Below are 7,008 nucleotides of genomic sequence, written 5' to 3'. Positions count from 1 at the left end.
AGGCCTGCTGAGGGACAAAACAGAGCTACCTGGGGTCTGGAATGCAGTGCCGGAGCGACAGGCAGGTGCCACAGGGAGGCAGGTCTGGCCCCCAACAGGCAAGCACGAGCTACTGCTTCCCACGACAGAAGGATGCTCTGAGGGGTGCAGGGAATGGCACTGGCCAGATAACCCAGGTAACAGGAAGTGGTGACCAGCTACCCGGGCCTGAGACCCTGAAAATCCTGATTCTGCTCTCGGTCTTCCCCAAAGTAGTTGTGGGGCTCGAGATAAGTCACTAACCCTTCCTGACCTTCCTTTTTCTTATCTATACAGTGGAGATAATGTGTACTTCACTGAGTCCCTGTGACCTGGGCCAGTGTGAGAAAATGGAAATGAAAGTGCCTTGTAAACAATAAATGGTTCACCCTTCCTAAGCAAGAGATGAAACCCGGAAGTCAGAAATGTAAATACCAACAGATTTGACTCCATACAGAGTAAAAACTTTGTATGACTATGGACACTCAAAGATCATTAAAAGAGAAGTGGCAGGCTGGTAGAAAATACTTGCAATAGGTATGATAAATAGGGTTAGTAGACATAATACAGATTATAGATGGTCCCAACAAATCAATAAAAGACAAAAAACAATTAGGAAAATGGACAAAGGATATCTGTAGAAGAAATACATACATGGGAAAAAATGTGCATTTCACCACTAATCTAGGAAATGCATATTAAAACCTCAGTGAACTAACATTTTTTCCTATCAGATTGAGAACAAATTTGTTTGTTTGTTTGTTTTTGGTTTCTGAGACAAGATCTTGCTCTGTCGCCCAAGCTAGAGTGCAGTGGCGTCATCACAGCTCACTGCAACCTTGAACTCCTGGGCTCAGGCAATCCTCCTGCCTCAGCCTCCCGAGTAGCTGGGACTACAGGCGCACACCACCACACCGGGCTAATGTTTCTATTTTTTGTAGAGACAGGGTCTCGCTGTTGCTCAGGCTGGTCTTGAACTCCTGGCCTCAAGAGATCCTCTCGCCTCGGCCTCCAAGAGTGCCAGGATTATAGGCGCAAGCCACCACGCCCAGCCTGGTAAGTGTGTTAAGAATATTTTTAACTATATAGGAAATTGCCAAACTGATTTCCAAAGCTGGCATTTTGTGTCCGCACTAGCAATCTATCTATCTATCTATCTATCTATATATGAGAGTTCTAGTTGCTTGTCCCCTCATCCTTGTCACAACTTGAAATTGTCAGGTTTTCTGTGTTTTGGTTTTAGATGTTCTAATAAGTATGTAGTGATATTTCACTGAAGTTTTAATTTGTATTTTCCCAAATATTGATGTTGAATATGTTTGGATGTACTTATTTGCCATCTGTATATCTTCTTTGTTCAAATATTTTGCTCGTTTTTACTGAATTATTTCTTTTCTAAGTTTCGAAAGTCCTTTATGTACTCTGGTACATACCAAGACTCAGAGCGATGGGAAATCCCGTTCGCAGCTGGTGAGGGTGTAAATTGACACAGCCGCTTTGGGAAAACACTTTGGTTTTATTGATTTTCTCTAATTATTCTGTTCTGGGTTTCATTGATTTCTGCTCCTTATTTTCTTCCTTATGGTTGACTTGGGATAAATTTGTTCTTCTTTTTCTAGTTTCTTAAGGTGGAAGCTTGGATCATCGATCTCTTTTTTTCATTGTGATTTCCCTTGTGATTTCCTCTTTGACTCGTGGGTTGTTTATAAGTGTGCTATTCGATTTCTAGATATCTAGATTTTCTCCCTACTTGTACTAGCTATTACTGGAGAGGAGTGTTATATGAGCTTTGCACATCTCTTCTTTCAGTTCTATCGGTTTTGTTTTTCATGTAGTTTGAAGCTCTGTTCTAAGGTGCATATACATTTAGGATTGTTTTGTCCTCTAATTAATTGATTTCTTTGTCATTATTTGATGTCCCTCATTATACCTAGAAATAGTTCTTGTTCTGAAATCCACTTTGTGTGATATAACTAAAGCTACTCCAGCTTTCTGGTTTTTTTTTTTTTAGTTTTATTTTATTTTTGATTAATGCATAATAATTGCGCTTATTTATGGAATACAATGTGATGTTTTAATGCACAAACACATTGTGTTACGGTCACATCAGGGTAACTAGCATATCCATCACCTTAAACATTTATCATTTCTTTGTAGTCAGAACATTCACAATCCTCTCTTCTAGCTATTTTGAAGTATACAATAAATTATTAATTATAGTCCCCCTGCTGTGCAGTAGAATACCAGAACATATTCCCCCCATCTAACTATACCATTGTGCCTGCCCAGCTTTCTTTTGATTACTGTTTACATGGAATTATCTTTTTCCATCTTTTTGCTTTTACCCTATCTATGTCTTTATATTTAAAATGGGTGTCCTGTAGACAGATAACAGTTGGGTTTTGACTTTTTTTTTATCCAATCAGACAATCTTTGTCTTTTAATTGATATATTTAGACTGCTTACATTTAAGATAATAATTGATGCAGCTGGATTAAAATTTATCATCTTGTTAGATGTTTTCTACTTGTTTCATCTGTTCTTCTTTCTTTTTTATTCTTTGTCTATCTTCCTTTGGATTAATTATGTTTTATGGCTTCCATTTTATTTCCACTGTGGCTTATAACGTATGCCTCTTTTAAAAAATTGTAGTGGTTATCCTAGTTTTTAAAACATATATTTTAAATTAATCCAAGTACACCTTAAAATGATATAATATTGCTTTAAGTATAGTATAAGGACCTCACAATAGTATACTGCACATCTTTCCATCTCATCTATTGTATAGTAGTTCCTTCTACCCTTTCATCTGAAGAACCTCCCTTAACTACTTTTTTTTTTTTTTTTTGGTAGTGCTGGTCTGAGGGCAATGAATTCTCTCAGTTTCTTTTTGCCTAAGAAAGTCATAATTATCTCTCCTTTTTTATTTTGAGCTAAAATTCACATAACACAAAATCAAACATTAGCCATTTTAAAGTGTATGAGTCAGTGGCATTTAGTGATTTCACAATGTTGTACAAGCGTCACCTCTGTGTAGTTCCAAGACATTTTCATCACCCCAAGTGCAAACCCATTCCCACAGAGCAGTCAGTCCCCACTTCCCTCCCCACAGACCCTGCTGTCTGTCTCGATGGAGTTGCCTATTCTGGGTGTTTCATGTAAATGGCGGCATACGAAATATGACATTTCACTTAACACATTGTTCTCAAGATTCATCCACATTGTGCAGGTTTCAGCAGGTACTTCGTTTCTTTTTGTGGCTGAATAATCTTCCATTGTATGGAAATACCACATTTTGTTTATCCATTCATCCACTTTTGGCTGTTGTGAATAGTGCTGCATTGAACATTTACATGCAAGTATTTGTTTGAGTTCCTGTTTTCTGTTCTTTTGGTTATACCTAGAAGTAGAATTTCTGAGTCATATGGTAGTCTGTGTTTAAATTTTTGAAGACCTGTCAAACTGATTGCCATAGCAGCTGCACCATTTTACATTTCCACTAGCAATGTACAAGGATTCCAATTTTTTTTTTACATCCTCACCAACACTTGTTCAGTTTTTTTCTGGTTTTTTTGTTGTTGTTATTGTTGTTGTTGTTGTTGTTTGTTTGTTTTTAGATACAGGGTCTGGCACTATAGCCCAGTCTGGAGTGTGGTGGCATGATCATAGATCACTGCAACCTTGAACTCCTGGGCTCAAGCAATCCTCTTGCCTCAGCCTTCCCATAGCTGGGACTACAGGTATGCACCACCATGCCCAGCTAATTTTTTTTTTTTTTTTTTTTTGGTATAGATAAGTCTCACTATGTTGTTTAGGCTGGTCTTAAACTCCTGGCCTCAAGTGGGCCTCCCACATCAGGCCTCCCACCTGGCCTCCAAAGGGCAGGGACTGCAGGCATGAGCCACTGTGCTTGGCCACCAGCACATGTTATTTTCTGATTTTTTAAATCATGGCCAACCTAGTAGATGTGAAGTTGTGTCTCATTGTGGTTTTGATTTGCACTTCCCTAATGACTAATGGTGTTGAGTATTTTTTCATGTGCTTCTTGGCAAGTTGTATATCTTCTCTGGAGAAATATCTATTCAAACTTTTTTGCTCATTTTTAAATTGTTTGTCTTTTTGTTGTTAAGTTGTATATTTATTCTGGATACATAGCCCTTATCAGATATATGATTTGCAAGTGTTTTCTTCCATTCTGTGTGTTGTCTTTTCATTCTTTTGACAGTATCTTGAGGCTCAAAAATGTTTAATTTTGATGAAGTCCAATTTACCCGTTTTTCTTTGGTTGTTTATGCTTTCGGTGACATAGCCAAGAAATCATTCCCAAGTCCAAGGTCATGAATATTGCTTCTAGGTTTTCTTCTAAGAGTTTAACAGTTTTTGCTTTTATATTTAGGTCTTTGATTCATTTTGAGTTAATTTTTGTATATGGTGTAAAATAAGAGTCCAACTTTCTTCTTCTGCATGTGGAAGAATGCAGTTCTCTTAACACTATTTGTTGAAAAGTCCAGTCATTCCCCGTTGAATAGTCTTGTCACCCTAGTTGAGTATCACCTGTCCATACATGTGAGGGTTTACTTCTTGACGCTCCACTTTATTCCACTGATCCATATATCTATCCTTACGCCAGTTCACACTGTTTCAGTTTCTGTAAGTCTGCAGTAAGCTTTGACATTGAGAAGTGTGTTCTTCTTTCTCAAGACTGTTTTGGCTATTTAGTGTCCCACAGAATTCCATATGAATTTGAGAATCAGCTTTTCCATTTCTGCAAAAAACAAATGAACAAACAAACAAACAAAAGCTATTGGGATTTTGATAGAGACTACACTGAATCTACAGATCACTTTGAGGAGTACTGCCATCTGAACAACATTGAATCTTCCAATCCATGAAAATAAGACGTCTTTTCATTGATTAAGGTCTTTCTTTCAGCAGTGTTTTGTGGTTTTCGATGTAAAAGTCTTGCCCTTCCTTGGTTAAATTTATTCCCGAGTATTTTATTATTTTTGATGCTATTGCAAATAAAATTGTTCTCTTGATTTCCTTATTGGATTATTGCTAGTGTATAGAAATAGAGTTGAGTTTTACGTGTTAATCTCCTATCCTGAAGCTTTATTGAATTCGTTTATTTGCTGTAATAGTTGGTTTTTGTGGCTCTTTTAGGATTTTTCTTTATAGGATGACGTCCTCTGTGAATCGAGATAGTTGTACTTCTTCCTTTTTAATTTGGATGACTTTTATTTCTTTCTCTCACCGATTGCTTTGGCTAGGACTTTCAGTACTATACTAAACAGAAGTGGCAAGAGCAGACATCATTGTCCTTTTCCTGATCTAAAGGGGAAGCTTTCAGTCTTTTACCATGAAGTTAGCCGTGTTTTTTCATGTGTCCTTTATTGTGTTGAGAATGTTCCCTTTTATTCCTAGTCTGTTGGTGTTTTTTTAATCATGCAAATATGCTGGATTTTGTCAAAGGCTTTTTCTGCATCAACTGAGATGATCATGTGAGACTTTTCTTCATTCTGTTATATTAATGTGATATATTATGTTGATTTTCATGTGTTGAACCACCCTCTGCATTTCTGAGATAAAAATCCTATTTAGTCATGGTGTATAATCCTTTTAATATGCTGTTGGATTTGGTTTGCTAGAATGTTGCTGAGGATTTTTGTGTCTATATCCATGCATCTATATTGGTCTGTAGTTTTCGTTTCTTGCAATGCATTTGTCTAGCTTTGGCATCAGGAAAATGCTGGCCTCATAGAATGAGTTGGGAAGTGTGCCCTCATCTTCCTACTTTTTGGAAGAGTTTGAGAAGGATTAGTTTTAATTCTTCTTTACATGGTTGGTGAATTCACTAGCGAAGCCATCTGGTCTTGGGCTTTTTCTTTGTTGGGAGGTTTTTGATCACTGATTAAATCTCTTTACTTGGTGCAGGTCTACTCAGGTTTTCTATTTCTTCTTGAGTCTGTTTTGGTTGGTATTCATGGATACTAAAGGTTCAAAACACTTTTCTGAAAAAGAACGCATACACGCATACACACACACACACACACACACACACCACACACCCCTGAGTACATAGGAAGAATGATCATTTTCCTGGATCAATGTTATATTGGAATTTTTTAGTTTCAAGAAGTTGCTTTACAACCATGTTATTTAGAGATAAGAAAGAAAATACTAAGAAAATCAACTAAAAGAGGTAAAAGCAATTGTCTCCAGGAAAGGAAGAACCAAAGGAACACCATTTAAAAAATAATTATGGCAGAACAATTAGACTGTTTATAAAAATGAATAAATAACTTAATTTATCCATGAAAGACAGTTCTATAACCAGACTGCCTGGATCCAAATCCCACCCTCACCATTTGGTAGCTGTGTGACCATGGGCAAGTTCAAGCTCCGTTTTCTCATCTACAAAATGAGAATGATGGCAGTACATCCACCACATAAACTTCTGCAGGAACCGAAGGAGACAATGAACGGGAAGGGCTTGGCTAGTGAGGGCCCTGTAAATGGTCTTGCCATTATTATCAGGCTCTCTCAGACTAGCCTGCATACAGGAAAAATCAAACTCAGTTTCTCCTACAGTCTCACAGCACAAGAGACTTCTGACACCAAGCAATCAAGCAGTCCTCCGGCTCGTGCAGCAAACACCAGCTGAGTGGCCTCCAGTTCAATCCTAACACTGTCTACCTGGAGATAGCATCAGACCCCACAGGTTGAGGGCTCAGTCCCGAAAGACTGCCCCCCACTTCTGGTGCCAACTGAAGCCCCAGTTGTTTCTCCTGTGCTTCTGATGCACCAGCCAGAAATCAGGGTTCCCTGCCCCCCTCCTCGGGTTTCATTAATTTGCTAGACCGACTGGCAGAAGTCAGGGAAATGCTTCACTTACTTTTATTGCTTTATTATAAAGGATATTACAGAAGATGCAGATGAAGAGATATGTGGAAAGGGATGGGGGCTTCCGTGCCCTCCCGGGGTGCACCA

Source organism: Microcebus murinus, chromosome 21, assembly GCF_040939455.1.
Source record: "Microcebus murinus isolate Inina chromosome 21, M.murinus_Inina_mat1.0, whole genome shotgun sequence".
Lineage (NCBI taxonomy): Eukaryota > Metazoa > Chordata > Mammalia > Primates > Cheirogaleidae > Microcebus > Microcebus murinus.
Note: the sequence above shows the minus strand (reverse complement) of the source record.